Source organism: Leopardus geoffroyi, chromosome C1 (assembly GCF_018350155.1).
Source record: "Leopardus geoffroyi isolate Oge1 chromosome C1, O.geoffroyi_Oge1_pat1.0, whole genome shotgun sequence".
NCBI classification, from domain to species: domain Eukaryota; kingdom Metazoa; phylum Chordata; class Mammalia; order Carnivora; family Felidae; genus Leopardus; species Leopardus geoffroyi.
In genome coordinates, this window is record NC_059328.1 from 139462108 (window position 1) to 139479669 (window position 17562).

The following is a 17562-nucleotide window of genomic DNA, read 5'->3' on the forward strand; positions in this document are numbered from 1 at the left end:
TCTCTCTCTCTCAAAAATAATAAACATTAAAAAAATAAAAAAATTTTAAAAAGATGGTCAAATTTTCCAAATCAAAATCTGGGCAACATAGTTTTAACTTTAGAGAAATTAAGTCCACCAACCATGGGCCAAACAATGTGTTATACTTAATACATGTATGTCACTGTCCCCATGAACATTTCCACAGATAAAGGAAGAATTAATCTTACCAATTGGTAGTTGGTTGGTTACTTCTGAAGTAAAATTGAATCAATTTAGGCTTTAAACCAAGATTTTTACCCTTAGTTTAGAAGGATTTTCTCCTTCCCTTCTACTTCTCCAGGTTCCAGGGAGGCTCATACCATCCTGTCATCAATGGATGAGTGTGGGTTTCCATACCCCTCTCTCTGCTTGCTTGTCTCCTCTGAGTTATTGCTTGACCCTTGACATTTCGGCACCATGTACCAGCATCCACCAAAACATAATTCCTCTTGCTTGGCCTCTGGACTTCATATACGGGATCTACTGCCATAATTCTTGCCACAGTCTCCAGTTGTAAGGACCCTGTACTCTTTGCCCTGTTTCTTCAAACCTCAGTCTCCTTTATGTCTGCCAACTCAGTGTTAGCCACTTTTGCACCCCTCTCATGGCAGAGGCTTCAATAACTTTTCAGATGCTCTGCCACAATACACTGGCATGCTTAGAATCCAAAGAAGTCTTCAAGAAAATCCTCCCAGATACATTCCTTAGTTATTATCTTCAGTACTCTACACTTAGACATCTCAATGCTCCTTTCCTCCTGGTGGCCAGTATCTTATTTCCTTTGCTTAAGAAAAATCTGCGGGGCGCCTGGGTGGCTCAGTCGGTTAAGCGTCTGACTTCACCTCAGGTCATGATCTCGCGGTCCGTGGGCTTGAACCCCGCGTCAGGCTCTGCGCTCACAGCTCAGAGCCTGGAGCCTGCTTCAGATTCTGTCTCTCCCTCTCTCTGTGCCCCTCCCCCACTCATGCTCTCTTTCTTTCAAAAATAAATAAATGTTAAAAAATTTAAAAAATAAAATAAAATAAAAGTAACTCTATAGGTACCGAGATGATCAATTGACAAAACATACTATGAAGAAAGCAAGCTGTAGAAGAGTGTATAACCTGCTCTGCTTCTGTAAATACAACGGTAGATTCGCAATGCATTAAACTTTTCTGGAGGAATACATGAATCTGTTAACAGAGGTTGCCTCTGAGGAGGGAAAACAGTCTTGTCTTGGGGACAAGAGTGGAAGAGAAATTTTCACTGCCTCTTTGTACCTTTCAAATTCTACATCATGAAAATAGCCTATTCAAAAATAAGTAAAAGTTGATCATAAAACATTTATAATTTGGCTTTTTCAACCTGCCAGACTTCAGATGATCTGATTCTCAGCCACAGACAGAAAGTAGCTCTTTTGGCAAAGCTATCTTTTTTTTCCCTTCTCTGCTTCCTGATGTGCCTCTCTTTCTTGTGGAACCTTACTAAAGGCAGCATGAAGCAGCAGTGACCTGCTCTAACATTTTGAAATTTTCCCCTCCGTTAGAAAGAAGAATACTTCAGTAGGAAGATGGTCAGAGTCTCAAATATAACAGATAAGTAGTTTAGCTACATACCTTCATTTGCTAACTTGCCAGACTGAGTTCACCTGACCTCTTTGGCTAAACCATATCTGTATTTTAGGTTTGTTACTTGCAGGAATTTTTGTCATCTTCAGGCCTATCACACTGAATAGGTATTTAACACATTGTGATGAATATAAATGAATTAATGAATAATTTTATCTGCAGGTACAAACCACCTAAGTTAATTTTAAATTTATTAACCGATAGAGATTTTTGAAGTCTGCAGTTTAGATTTCCCAGTTGTCCAGTAATTATAGCTGTCTTTTTTTCTCCAATCCAAGATCCAATTAAGGATCATGCATTTTATTCACTTGTCATATCCACTTAATCTCTTTTAATCTAAAAAAAATTCCCAGCCTCTTTGTGTCATGTCACTGATATTTTTTAAGTCTGGGCCAATGTTTGCAACATGTCCTTTAATTTAGATTTTTTTCTAAAAATTTCTTTTATTATTAGATTCATATTGAATATTCTTGGCAAGAATACTTCATTGGTGATGCCGTGCCTTCTCAAGGTATCATACCAAGAATACGAGGAAATTGGTTTTCCTACCAATGTTTCTATAGTAACACTATAGAAAAGCATATCATACAACTATGGCTTAATGAAAGGTCCAATATGAGTTTTTAATTCTCCTTGCTTTAATTTTATACTAATCAGATAATGTCTAAGTGGTTCAGTACTTACATAGACCAGATATTAGTACATAGTATTTTATTCAATGGATATCATTTGGGGAGGGGGTGGAGAGGGAAGGGGTTCTCTTTTAAATTGATCAGTTGTTTGTGAGTTTGTTTGTATCAGTTTAGGGAGTTGATAAAATCAAGTTTCTGGTATACAAGCTGAGGGCTAGCTTGTAATAATAACAATAACAATACTTTACAGGATTGAGATGAGAATTACTTGAGATGTTAACAGAAGTAAAATATCACTAATAGTAATGTGCTCTGTGGAAGGTCTCTATTAATACAATCAATCCCACTCAGGTATTTATTTGTAGAAACCACGTATGTAGCAACAGTATCTGGCACTGTTATGAATACTTTATGAATATTAATCTTTATAGTTGGTTATATCCTTATCCCCATTTACAGATGAGGAAACTGAGGCTTGGAGAAGATAAGTAACTTTTCCAAGGTCATAAAGAGACTAAGTGGTAATATTTCTAACTGTTTACCTGTGAGATCACACCTGGAAACAGGCAGCCTGTATAGCTCCAAGCTATACTTAAGGATGATTTTCATTCAGCTGCTCCTTTAAATAAATTTGTGTGTTTATGCTATTTGTGTTACAGAGAGAAGAGGTACTCCCTTATAGGGACTCATAAAGGCATAGAGCATCTAGAGATTTACTGCCTCCATTACGCTGCTGGCTCTCACAGCACTTGTTATGTTTTTATCAGTTTCTCTCCAGAAGGTAGGAATTGTGTTTTTTCTGTATGAATTCTTTATATAATTATAGTTTTCTTGACTGTGAACTTAACTTTTGTTAAATATGAAAAGCATCTGACACCTAAAGAATAAAATGCCAGATGTCTCCAAACAGTTAAGACGTATAAACACATTGCCTTTAAAAAATATTTCTATTATAAAATTAATAGATGTTCATTAAGAAAAAAAGATAAGACAAACAGAAAAGTATAGTAATCTATCACCTTGTGATAACTACTCTTTATATTTTGTTGTATGTCTTTCTGAATTCATTGATATATTTGTATACAATGTATAATATATGTATCTATATAATATTATGATTAGGATTGGTAACAATAGGATATAAATGTTCTTTGGCTAGATTGCTTCTTTACTTAGCAACTTATTGCCTTATGTGTAATGTCAGTAAATATCATCTGCATTTCCATTATTAATGGTTATATAATATTCCAGTTTAAGAACATAACATAAATTATGTAACCACTTTCTAATTATTGAGTATATGGAATCTTTCCAGGTTTTTTCCTGTGTTAAATATGACTTCAGTGAACATTCTTGTACATAATGTTTGCATTTGTGTCCAGTGATTTTTTAGGACAGTTTCCAAAAAAGTAAGGGTTGCAGACTCTTAGTTCCTAAGCATGCTCTCTGATAAGAGGATTCCATGGCCTATAACATAAAGAACCACTGTTCACCAACCTGGAGAATACCTATGTATAGTAGTAACAAAGGTCTGAGAAATCAAACTTATTTGACTATAGAATGTTTTCTTAAAATAACATCTGTCTACAGGATGGAGAAACTGTGGTGTATGGGGGCAGGGGACAATATGGGAAATTGCTATACTTAACACTCAGTTTTGCTGTGAGCCTAAAACTTCTCTGAAAAATAAAAATAAATTTTATTTAAAAAAAGGGAAAGAAAAGTTTTTGAATGCCATTGTATATATTTACATTTAAAATTAAATTTAGACTTTTACATACACACACACAAAATAACATCAGAACATATCAACATCCCACTGAACACTTTGGAAAATGCTAGCTTATGGTATATTCTTTTAAATGGAATTGGGAGATCAAAGGGGAAATATATGGAAAGGCTCTACCAATTTGCATTTCCACCAACAGTGCATCAGAGTGCCACTTTCTCCGTAATTTTGCCATTGGTATTAACCAATGCCATTGGTATTCAATTTAAACAAATCTGAAATGAGAAAAGTATGTGGCATTCTAATTTTCATTTATCTGATTACTAGTAAAATGTATATCTTTGCATATTGTTATTTGTCTTTTATATTTCTTTCATGCCTATGTCACTTATGCCCCATTCTAAATTATTCTTGGTGGTCTTTGAGGCTTTTTCTTTATTGATAAGAATGAAGAATCATATTAAGACTATCAACACTACAAATCATATGTGATACAATTATGTTTTCTTATTTTTTCATTTTTTAATGTTTGGATATGATGCTTTGTTTTTATTTTGTGTACTTCATTTTTGCCATATAAGTTAACATTTTTGAATAAAACTTTACATGTGCCTCTCCAAAAACATAACAATTTTTTGTTTAATCCTTGGATTACATAGAACACAAAATTTTACATATTATATGTAATTAATATCTGATTCACTTTTAAAGTATCAGTTCAGAAGAAAGCAGTACCTTCTTAGGGGCTTCTGTAGAGTTTGATTGTGAATATGGTACTTCATCATAGGAAATTGGGAAAATACCCCATGATTCCTAGGGCTAGTAGGGGTACAGAATATCATCAGATGTAGTTCTTAATCAAAGAAGAAAAGTTAGTCTCAACCAGAAAAAGAATTGTCCATGCACATTAAAAACAGAAAAGGAAAATAAGTCTGAACCTTAGCCATAGCTAAATAAAATTATGTAAGTTTTTACAGTTAAGAAAGACCTTTGGATTAATACTGTCAGGTTATTTCATTTTATAAAGGAGAAAACAAAAGAAAAAAGAGTTTAGCTCAAGTTTGTCCAAAGTCAAGCAAATGTGTTTTGTTTTCTCAGGAGACCTTTAAGAAGTAAAGAAAAGGTTCTAAAAAGTCTTCATTATTAACAATAACTAACATTTATGAGTACTTATTATGTACCAGACAATCTAGTAAATACTTTAAGTCATTTGTCTCACTTATCTTCCCAATATACTTTGAAGTAACAACTATTATTATCCCCTTTATAGAGATAAGGAATCTGACTCTAGTCTAGGCAGTCTGAGACTTAACAGCCCTCACTCTTAATTGCTGTTTTTAAGAGAGGAGACTCTTAAGTGTTATCATCAGTAAGAAATTATATGTCACTATTAAACAAAGTAGAATTAGTGGAAGAACAGAGAGAGGATTGCAGTGGCCAATCCTAGAAATAAGCAAGAATGGAACATTTTGGCAGGATAGATAGCAAGAAGTATTTTTTACATCCTAAGTAAAAAAAAAAAAAAAAAAAAAAAAAAGTGAAAGGTTAATTAAAGAAATTTGTGGTATGGCTTGACTCTAGCTTATTCAATATCAGAGGATATTGCATCCTTCAATTCATCTTTGCATTTATAAAAATTATTTTGGCTTTTCAAATTGAAAATGGCTTATGAGAACTGTATTACAAAATTCTAAATTTACAGAACTCTTCTCCATTATCACTGCTTTTCATATCCCCTTTAAGGACTTTACATTTTTAGTTGCATGTATTACGCAATGTAGTCCTTAGGCATTTTTGCTATTAAAATATCTTTTTTATAAATTAGTAAAGAAAGCAACACTCAAAACAGATGGACTATTGCTCTAGGTTTTAATGCTTGCTATAGTTGATATCTAAAGGTGGTCATGAATTAAACAAAAAAATGAAATCACAAAAGAAGAAAAGATTTTCAAAAATGAATTTGCAAGTTTAGTTCTAAATAGCAATCACAATTTTAGCTTGAGGCTTTTCTGGGGGATTGTGAATAATGATTAGGTGAGATTATAGGCCCCAGGCAAAGCCTCGGGACTTTAGTCTTTCTAGCCAGTCATTTATCCTCAAAAAAACGGTCCTCAGGTTATACATAGTATTGGTTGAAATACCAGAGGGAATCAAACCTGAGTCTGTCATATTATCCCGAGGGTCATATCAGGAGTCTGAAGCTTAGATGGTGAGATAAATGTTTACCAAAATGAAAACCCTTGGTAGGCTTTTCAGTTACTGTTGCTTTATTTTATTTTTACTGCTTTGGGGTATGTATTTTTATTTACCTGCAGAAGGAATTATGTATAAAAAATTATAACTCTAAGAAAGTAATATCACTATTGAAAATTGTTTTCAACTCTGCAGAGCATCTATTTGAGGGAAATAGGTAAGATTTTTTTAAGATAATAAATTCAACCTCTCATTTTTATTAGATTTTCTTGGAAATTTGTGTTTGAGAGAATTCTGATTTACTATACTTTGCTAAAGTATTCTTCTAGCCTGATCTTATCATGTAAAATTATGAGTTGGTGGGTGTGGATATTTTGAAAGCCCCGAAGTCTTGATTTCATGGATAATTATGTATTTTCAGTTACCAAAACTTCAGTTCTCCTCTGTCTTTACAGCTATTTGCTCTTTTCCTAAAACCTTGTGAGTTAAGTTGTTAAAATGGCATCCACAACTTTTAAAAACATATTTACATAAGAGATAGTAAAAGGGAGGAAATTAACAAAACAAAATATTTACCTAATTCACCCAGTGTATGAAATAATGATGATGATAATAGTAATTTTAAAAATGGTAGTGTAGGAGTAATTATCTGATAACATGAAGAATGTTATTACTGTGTGTCAGGCACTATTCTAACTCATAACTCCCATTATTATTCCTATTTTTAAAATGAAGAAACTGAGTCAATCAGAGACTAATCAGTAGTAAATCTAGGATCAGAAAAGTGAACAAGGACTTGAGAGAACCACAGTAGAAAATTCTGAGTCCTTCAGAGTCTCACATCAGTGAATACAAGGCTTGGTGCTGGGAATATATAGCAGTAAACGAGGTAGACACAGTTCCTGATTTCATTAAATTCCATTCAATTATTTAGTTTGTTTCCATATTACAAAGTGATGGGAGAATATACATAGGGACCGCATATTGCCTGGAGAATGAGGCAGAGTCCCTGAAGAAGGAGTGTTTCAGCTGGGAGCTAAGGGATGAGAAGATTCACACCGGCAGTAGAATTGGGGAATTGGAGACCAAGGGGGCCACACAATGACTTTGGTGGGCCCTAGACACTTTTGCTTTTGTGGGTCCCTTCCTCCATAAACAATATTAAAAATTGAGATTTGCATTTATACTGGTATAGAGAGAAGTATGTTAATATTGTATATTAAAATATTTTCTTTGACCTAAAAGGGTTTTTTCCCCTTATTTTAAAAGAAAGCTTTTTTGTGGACCCCTAAGAGTATTATTGTGAGCCCTAGGCTCTTGTACCTACTAGACCGGATGGGTAAGTCAGTCCAGGAGTGGGAATATTGGGCCAGAAACATTTCAGATGGAGGGAATAGCATAGACAGAAGCTTCAGAAGCTTAGAGGGTCTTGCCTGCTCAGGAAACTGAAGGGAGGTGTGGCTAGAGCAGAGAGTGTGGGGGAGGGAGAAAGAGGTTAGGCTGGTGAGAGAGGAAGAGCCCCCGGAGGCCTTGTTTCGGATTTCAATATTAATCCTACGAGTAATGGGAGACCTCCAAAGGGTGTGTGTGTGTGTGTGTGTGTGTGTGTGTGTGTGTGTGTGTGTGGCGGGGGGCGGGGGTGGGTGGTTTAAATCAAATTTGTGCACATGGTTAAAATCAACAGTTCTGTGATCCAACTTCTCCCACTTATGCCTCACCTCTCTTTCCACTTTTCCTTCTGATATCTTCATTTATTCAGGTCAATGTCATTTGCTTTCACCTCAGATTTTTTATTTGTCACTTTTAGGTATCATCTATTATCATACACATAAATAAAAGAGGCATTATACATTCACTCACTCTACCCTACCCTACCTCTACCTTTTCTCTTTTGTTCCTCAGTTAGTTTTATCTTTCTTTGATTTCTCTGTTGTAACTGTGGATAATAAACCAGTACCTTTAACCATAGATGCTGCTTTGGGACTGTCCCCTGTTGTCAGACAAGGACATTAGTGCACCTACCTTCTCTGTGATTCCGTCCTCAGTTCTTTCACTTTTGTATCTCTAAAATTGATGTCATTTATATCTATTTTATAACCAAAATCAAGTATTTACATTATTGTGTGGAAAGGCTCTTTGCATTTGCTGCGTCCTCCACCTGAACATCATTACCCAGATGACTGCACTGTCTGATCCTTCTCTTCCTTAAATACTCAAACCAACTGGCAGCCAGTCAGTAGGGCCATTCCTGGACATCTTATTGGAAATAGCATCTCCCCTACCTGGAATTCTTTTTTTTTTTTTAAGTTTATTTATTTTGAGAGACAGAGAGAGAGAAGATGGGAGGGACAGAGAGAGGAGGGACAGAGAATCCAGAGCAGGCTCTGTGCTGACAGCAGACAGCCCAATGTGGGTCTTGAACTCACAAACCATGAGATCATGACCTGAGCCAAATTCAAATGCTTAACCGGCTGAACTACCCAGGTGCCCCTCTATGTGAGATTCTTACTGTACTTTTCTTGTTGTGTTTTTCTCCATAGCACTTATTGTTAAACAAATGATATATCTTACCTCATTTAACTTTTCATTCTCCCCATTCTTGACTATAGCTTCAAGAAGGCAAGGAATACCATCTACTTCAGCTAATTTGTTTGATATTTTTGTTTGATATTTTTGTTTGTTGTTTGCTCCCTCACTATATTCCCGATAGCTAAAACAGTGCCTGATAACAGAATCATTTTAGTTAGTGATTGATTATAGTCCCAAATAGTCTTCTTTGGTTATATGTCCTGACTTAGGCAATTTTTCAATTTTCTTAAAATTTTTCATTTGCTTTTGTTTTTCGTACATTATTTTTCTTTATCATATCCCCGATTCTTTCTGACTCTCCATTATATATAACATGCTGTGATCTCTCTCTCTCTGGTTTTATTCTTTTCCCTTGGAAATGCTCTTCTGGAGCCTTATTACATCCTCTGGCTACACAGCTGTCATCCTTGGGCTTCTCCTTCCTGTTCTTCCCATTGGCATGATGACAGACAACCCACATTTTTCTCTATTTCATTGTACATCTTCCTTTAATGAAGCATATCCCTCAGCAATTTTCAAAGAAAAAATATTTGAATGATAAATTTTTTGAACTTTCACATATTTGAAATGTTGTTTATTCTCATTAGAGGTGTATCCAGGTCCTAACATCAGAAGGTACAGGCCTGGGGGCCGGCCTCACTGGGGGAAAGGGGAGAGGTGGGTGTGTGTGCATCAGTATCGAAAGGAAGAAAACACATTAAAAGGTGCCACGTTTTGGGTGCCTGGGTGGCCCAGTCAGTTAAGCGTCCGACTTCTGCTCAGGTCATGGTCTCATGGTTCGTGAATTCAAGCCCCGCATCAGGCTCTGTGCTGTCAGTGCAGAGCCCGGTTCGGATCCTCTTGTCTCCCTGTCACTCTGCCACTCCCCCTGCTGGTCTATTAAAAATAAATAAACATTTTTTTTAAGTGCCACAGTTTTGACTGCCTGGTCCACATGAGATACTATATAAAAACTCACATTGTGCCTCTTCTACTAACTTCCTTTTATAAAAGTCTCAACAATCATTGTGTTAAACTTGTAGAAAAGGCACCACCTTTAAAGAATATGCTGAAGAGAAGCACTTGCTGCCTAACTGCTTCCATCTGAATTCTAGTTTCTCTGGAATGCTAGAGCACTAATCATTTTCTCCCTGAGCTTGGAAAGTTTTCTAAAATTCATTAACACCAGCCTAAGCCTGCAGCTCGTTTTCCCTCTGGCAACTTTCAGGCCCCATCTTGGTTTTCCTTGGTGCTTTTCAATTCCTGATGATGTGTCTTGGCTTTTTTTCTGTCCATATTTTACTGTTGAATTCAGTGAGCATTTTCATCTAAGGAGTTTCATTCCTAGAAAGTTATCTTGCATTATTTCTTTAGTAATTTCCTCCCTTCCTTCTTTATTGTTTTTCTTCTTTCTTTCTGTAATATCTGTCATTCTGTGAAGGACTACGTAGCTGAACATCTAATGATCATCTTTCTTATGATACTTTCTGTTTCTTTTCAAGTCTGTTTCCATTTGCAGTGCTCTTCATTCTAAAAAAAAACCTCCCAAAAAGAGATTTGTAGGAAGGTTGAAATATAAAATTTTGTTTTATTTTCTGTGTCTTTCATATTCTTTGGAGTTTTTGTTTATTTTTATTTATTTTAAGTTGAAAAGGGTAGATTCTGGAGCCAGACTGAGTTTGAATCCCAGTCTCCCACGCTTAAGTCTGTGATCTTAAGCAACTTTAAATTCTGTGTCTCTGCCTTAACCTGAAATGGAGATAATGATAGTACACCTATCTCAGAGTTCTGAGCTGAGCTGATAAACATAAAACCCTGGGAATAAAATCTGGAATTGAGTAAGCCTTATATGTATTTGCTATTATAATTATTATTATAATTATTGTCGTTATTACTATTTTGTGGATCTGATGTCTGCTCGCTGTCCCTGAGGATATTACCTGGAAGTCCTTTTAAACTTCCCTTTTTTTGGAGCGTCTGGGTGGCTCAGTCAGTTAAGCATCCAACTTCAGCTCAAGTCATGATCTCACGGTTTGTGGGTTTGATTCACATTGGGCTCTTTGCTGTCAGTGGAGAGCCCACTTTTGGATCCTCTGTCTCCTTTTCTCTCTGCCCCTCCCCTCCTTGTGCTCTCTCTCTCAAAAATAAATAAACATTTATCACTCTATGTCTGCTAGGCTGTGGTTTCCTGTGCCCCTTGGCTGCAGTTTTTCTCTGTTTTCTAGCTCACATTAATTTTTCAAAATCTCTCATCTGTTGATGGCCCAGCCATTGTGGTGTTATTTATTTTCTATTCCTGTACTATCATTTTAGTAGGTCTTAAAAGAAGTAAAACCATGTATGATCTTACCATCTTTAGAATGCCTTGAAAATTTCTAGTCAAGAAAACAACCAGATAAAATGTCATTTTAAAAAGATCATTTTGGGGCGTCTGTGTGGCTCAGTTGGTTAAGTGTCTGACTTAGGCTCAGGTCATGATCTCACAGTTCGTGGGTTCAAGCCCCGCCCACAGGCACTGGGCTAACAACTCAGAGCTTGAAGCCTGCTGCATATTCTGTGTCTCCTTCTCTCTCTGCCCTTCCCCCACTTGCTCTCTGTCCCTCTCTCTCTCAAAAATAAATAAACATTAAAAAAATTATTTTTAAAGATCACTCTCTAAAATTTAACTTATAGAAACATCAACTAACAGACTAGGTTCTCCTATAATTAACTGTGATTCTTATACTACTTACATAAAAGTGGTATAAGCCCAAGATATAGTAATAAAACTATTTATTAAAATACTGATGTAAATAGTATATTCTTAAATAAATAAATGGGTTAATATTTAACAAAATACAATCATCTAGAAACAAGTTACTTTCTCCTACTGAAAGCAAAATGTATGTATTATTATATATTTATATTGTATTATAAAATATATATGTTATATATAAATATAGACATATTTATATATTATTATATCATAAAATATATATGTTTTATATATATTTAGCATAAAATTCCCCTGGCCAAAAGAAAAGTGACTTTCTTGAGAAGTAATTGAATCTCTAACTACTCTAGTAGTGTTTCCATCTATCACTCGATACCTTATCATTGAATATAAATGTGATCTTGCATGGAATAGCACTAAATTTGTCTTAAACCAACCATTAACTTCTAGAAGCTTATAATCTTTTATTTGCAGTAAGTTGACAGATATGAGGATGAAAATAACTATCTTATAGGTTGGCAGTGATAACTAAAATGAGATAAAATATATAATGTTCATTCTTTCCCTTTTTTCTTTGTCCTATGGGACCTTTTGTTTTTATTATTATTATTTTTTGGTAATGTTTATTTATTTTTGAGAGGGAGACAGACAGAGTGCAAGCAGGGGAGGGGCAGAGGGAGAAGGAGATACAGAATCTGAAACACGTTCCAGGCTCTGAGCAGTCAGCACAGAGCCCGACGCAGGGCTCGAACCCACAAACTGCCAGATCATGACCTGAGTCAGAGTTGGTCACTTAACCGACTGAGCCACCCATGCGCCCCGGGACCATTTTTATTTTTATTTTTTTATTAAGTTTTTATTTTAATTTCAGTTTAATTGACATGCAGTGTTATATCAGTTTCAGGTATACAACACTTCCATACATCACCCAGTGCTCATCACAGCAAGTGCACTCCTTTAATCCCCATCACCTATTCCACTCATCCTCCCCCCCAACCTCCCCTTTGATAACCATCAGTTTGTTCTCTGTAGTCAAGAGTCTGTTTCTTGGTTTCTCTCTCTCAGTTTTTCTTTTGCTTGTTTGTTTTGTTTCTTAAATTCCACATGTGAGGGAAATCATATGGCATTTGTCTTTCTCTGATTACTTATTGTACTTAGCACAATACTCTCTAGCTCCATCCGGGTTGTTGCAAATGCTAAGATTTCATTCTTTTTTATGGCCAAATAATATCCCATTTTGTGTGTGTGTGTGTGTGTGTGTTGTGTGTGTGTGTGTGTGTGTGTATACACACCATGTCTTCTTTATCCATTCATCTATCAGTGGACACTTGGGCTGCTTCCATAATTTGGCTATTATAAATAATGCTGCTATAAACATAGGGGTGCATGTATCCCTTTGAATTAGTGCATTTGTATTTGGGGGATAGATGTCCAGTAGTGTGATTACTGGATCATAGGGTAGTTCTATTTTTAACTTTTTGAGAAACCTCCATACTGTTTTCCACAATGGCTTCCCACTGTTTGCATTCCCACCAACTGTGCAAGTGGGTTCCTTTTTCTCCACATCCTTGCCAACATATTTTGTTTGCATTTTTTGATTTCAGCCATTCTGACAGGTATGTGGTGGTATCTCCTTGTGGTTTTGATTTTCATTTCCCTGATGCTGAGTGATGTTGAGCATCTTTTCATGTGTCTGTGGGCCATCTGTAGTCTTCTTTGGAGAAATATATGTTCAGCCCATTTTTCAAATGGATCATTTGTGTTTTTTGGTGTTGGTTGTATTAGCTCTTTATATATTTTGGATGCTAACCCTTTATCATATATGTCATTTCCAAATATCTTCCCCCATTCAGTAGGTTGCCCTTTAGTTTTGTTAATTGTTTCCTTCACTGTACAGAAGCGTTTTATTTTGACATAGTCCCAATAGTTTATTTTTGCTTGTATTTATTTCCCTTGCCTCAGGAGGCATATCTAGAAAAATGTTGCTACGGTCAATGTCAGAGAGATTACTGCCTGTCCTCTCTTCTAGGATTTTTATGGTTTCAGGTATCACACTGAGGCATTTAATCCATGTTGAGTTTATTTTTGTGTCTGGTGTAAGAAAGTGTTCCAGTTTCATTCTTGTGCATGCAGTTGTCCAGTTTTCCCAGCACCATTTATTGAAGAAACTGTCTTTTTCCCATTGGATATCTTTTCCTGCTTTGTTGAAGATGAATTGGCCATATAATTGTGGGTTTATTTCTGGATTTTCTATTCTGTTCTCTTGGTCTATGTGTCTACTTTTGTACTAGTACCATACTGTTCTGATTACTATAGTTTTGTAATGTAACTTGAAGTCTGGAATTGTGATGTCTCCAGCTTGGCTTTGCTTTTTCAAGATGCTTTGGCTGTTCAGGATTTTTTGTGGTTCCATATAGACTTTAGGATTGTTTGTTCTAGGTCTGTGAAAAATGCTATATTTGGTATTTTGATAGGAATTGCATTGAATCTGTAGATTGCTTTGGGTAGTATAGACATTTTAACAACATTTGTTCTTTAAATCTTTGAGCATGGAATGTCTTTCCATTTCATTGTGTCTTCAATTTCTTTCATCAATATTTTAATGTTTTCAGAGTACAGGTCTATCACCTCCTTAGTTAAGTTTATTCCTAGAAACTTTATTACTTTTGGTACAACTGTAAATGGGATTGTTTTCTTAATCTCTCTTCCTGCTGCTTCATTATTAATATATGGAAATGCAACAGATCTCTGTACATTGATTTTGTATCCTGAGGCTTTACTGAATTCATTTATCAGTTCTAGTAGTTTTTGGTGGAGTTTCTATATATAATACCATGTCATCTGCAAATAGTGAAAGTTTGACTTGTTCCTTACCAATTTGGATTCCTTTTATTTCTTTTTGTTGTCTGATTGCTGAAGCTACGACTTCCACTATTATGTTGAAAAGAAGTGGTGAGAGTGGACATCCTTGTCTTATTCTTGACCTTAGGAGAAAAGCTCTCAGTTTCTTCCTGCTGAGTATATTCACTGTGGGTTTTCATATTAGGACTATCGACCCATTTTTAAACCACCTCTGAAATATCTCTGTAACTATAGTAAATTCTTTAATCCAAATCCTCTAGCCAGTGTCTGTATGAAAATTTTGAGGCCTTAAAGAGAACTCCAGCTAACTAATGGTATGTTACATGTAAACAGTGTTTTTTTCTGCTTCCTGGCAGTCTTAAGCAGCTCCTTGATGTGCTTCATTAAAAGATACTTGCAAGGCTTAGTATTGTTAAATAATATACATTGATTATAACCAAGTCTTTGTAATATAAATAATATCTTTATTAAAACTCTATCTCTATAAATCCTACTCATTTAAATGTAGTTTTTCAGCATTTCCCATCTTAATTGTTGCACTGATGCATATGTGATTTCCCTCTAGTGTTATCAAATAGATTAAGAAAAATGCACTCAGTCAAGTTGCTTTCATTTCTGTCTCTCATGAAAAGAACTATATATGTATAAACATTGTAAGTGGTAGCTGAGTTAGAGTTTTCCATCTTCACTTTCTGTGTTTCACATAATAACTTGGGAAAGGGACAGGAGAAATTTTAAATTCATAATTAATAAATTCAGTAGATTTCAAGGAAAATAATAAAAACTACAGTAAAGACAATACTAGGCTCCAAATATCTGCAACTATATGTTTATGGAGAAGAGAAATTACAAAACCACTGTGCATTTTTCATAGTTAAAGTATATTGTCAACCTTCTATATCTCTTTCATGTAAATAAAAAGATTGCGCTTTCAGATATCATTATTACCATACCTATTTGCCTTTATTGTAAATGGAAGTTAGAATTTCTGATTACTGCTAATTATGGCAGGACTTTTCCTAAATTCCATGTGCTTTTTAGTTAACAATACATTTATTTGCAGTATTCTTCTCTGTTCCTGACTATTCAGATGGACACACACACACACACACACACACACACACACATCTGAGGGAGCAGTAAAAACAAAAGATATTTATTTAAGAATATAATACTCTTCAAAGGTTTATTTAGTTTACATAATAGATATTCATTTTAAGGCACTATTCTCTATATTATATAGGAATTATTACTTTAAAAACCATGATATGTTTTTTGTCATAATCTGAATGTTATGAATTCTTGGTAGCTCTACAGAAATCTTCCTGCTTGTTTTTTTTTTCCTATTCACAGTATTCAAAGTGGTCCATGTGACCTAGATATTGAAAATCGAGGTAGAGTTTGCTGCATTGCTGATATTTACTTTGAAACCTTGGAAACATTCTGATTCCACATGCTAGAATTACAGGATGCCCACTGTTTCATATTGCTGATATTTTAAAAGGTATCTGAAAGTCTGCACAATCATTTTTTAAGCTGGCATTAAAATACTGTTTAAAAAGATTCAAATATTAAACATAATGCTTTCCTTTCCAGTTAAAAATGCACACGTAATCATTGTTCATTTAAAATTTTGTGACTCATCGTGGATTTTGGCCCCCACCATTATTTACCTTGCATTTAGAAGTATACTAATCTGCTAATTTTGAAATCTAACCCCAATAAGGTGCAATTAGTTTTTATTTCCTAATTTTGAGTGAACTCTGCTAATTTATTAAAAAATAAAATAGTATCTAGAATCAGCATTATAAAATTATGTTCATCAGGAGAAGTTAATTTTATCATATGTCAATTTGGTATAGAGCATCTCTAACAAAAAGTCAGCTTTTACATTCAGGAAGCCATATTCTCTCAATGTAGAAGAAGCTAGTTCACCCTTTAAGACTTCTGTGTAAAAATAAAACTCTGAAAGGAAAGCATTGAATGAATTAAAGCATGTACACAGGTGACTGACTTTCAAGTAAAGCATCATATGTATAATGAAAAAGTTTCATTTGGTTCCTCTTTCCTCAATGAAAAAATATCATAAAGTAGAAGAACTAACAGATTACATCACAATTCTCAGCTAATAAAATTAAAACAAAGATGTGCTAAGGATTAGCTGTGTAGTTTTTGTTTGTCCTCTTGATGATAAAAAGATTAGCTTGCCAAACTTTTTCATGAGTTTTTTTTTTTTTGTGTGTGTTTTTTTTTTTTTGTTGTTGTTGTTGTTGTTTGTTTGTTTGTTTGTTTTACATAGCCAGGGAGAACTACCAAGTATGAAGGCAGATACCCAGAATCTGTGCTAAGGAGTGTAAGGCCATAATCTGGAAACCCAATGCTGAGAATCGAATCTGAAGTGCAGGGAGGGCACCTGGGCGACTCAGTCAGAGAGTCCAACTTCGGCTCAGGTCATGATCTAGTGGTCTGTAGGTTCCAGCCCTATGTCAGGCTCTGAGCTGACAGGTCAGAGCCTGGAGCCTGCTTCAGATTCTGTGTCTCCCTCTCTCTGCCCTTCCCCCATTCACGCTTTGAATCTCTCTCTCTCAAAAATAAACATTAAAAAATTTTTTTTAATTTAAAAATCTGATGTGCAGGAAGAGATAGGAATAAATAAGAATTGCAACTAAACGAGGCAGATGCTGTGCAGAATGAGATGCAATAAACAATAAACAGATATTAGAGAGTAGCCCAGAAGCAGGACTTTGAACAGAAAGCATATTAATACCTTTTTGGGGATGGGCATAAAAGACTTATCAGGACTAAAAACTTACTATAAATGAACAAACAGTAAACCTAGCTCTGATTTGTCTCCAGCTCATTCCTTTTTAAATCAAATCAGTATTTCCCAAACTGGTATTTTATACAACAATCTTCTAAAAGCTTTATCATCAAAGTGGGGAGAAAATATCAGTTGTCAAGTAAATTTGGGAAATTAAAGTCACACACACACACACACACACACACACATTCTTCATATTTTTCTCTCTTAAAAATTCACAATGCCCATTATCATATAAAGGCTTCTGAGTAGTCCTGGAGGGAAAAAGTTCTATAAACCCAACATTTCCCAAACTTGTTTGACCTTGACACTATTTTACATCGTATCAAATCCCATCTTTGGAGCTGTGCTCTTCAGGACACCAGTTTAAGAAACTATCCTGTTTAGTTAGTGTTTAATCAGCTATTGCAAAGCCA

The 17562-nt window shown here is 35.1% G+C and overlaps 1 protein-coding gene across 6 annotated transcripts in view; it reads left to right on the forward strand.

Annotated features, from left to right (window-relative positions):
- MBD5 (methyl-CpG binding domain protein 5) overlaps nucleotides 1–17562 on the forward strand; it is a 449013-nt gene that overhangs the window by 302374 nt on the left and 129077 nt on the right. For 5 of the 6 annotated variants that reach the window (XM_045479727.1, XM_045479733.1, XM_045479728.1 and 2 more), the window contains one exon: nucleotides 2920–3041. The gene's annotated coding sequence lies outside the window, so the exon portion shown is untranslated. Of the gene's footprint in view, nucleotides 1–1549; nucleotides 2140–2919; nucleotides 3042–17562 lie in introns of those variants that run through there. The other variant, XM_045479730.1, reaches the window with a different exon arrangement.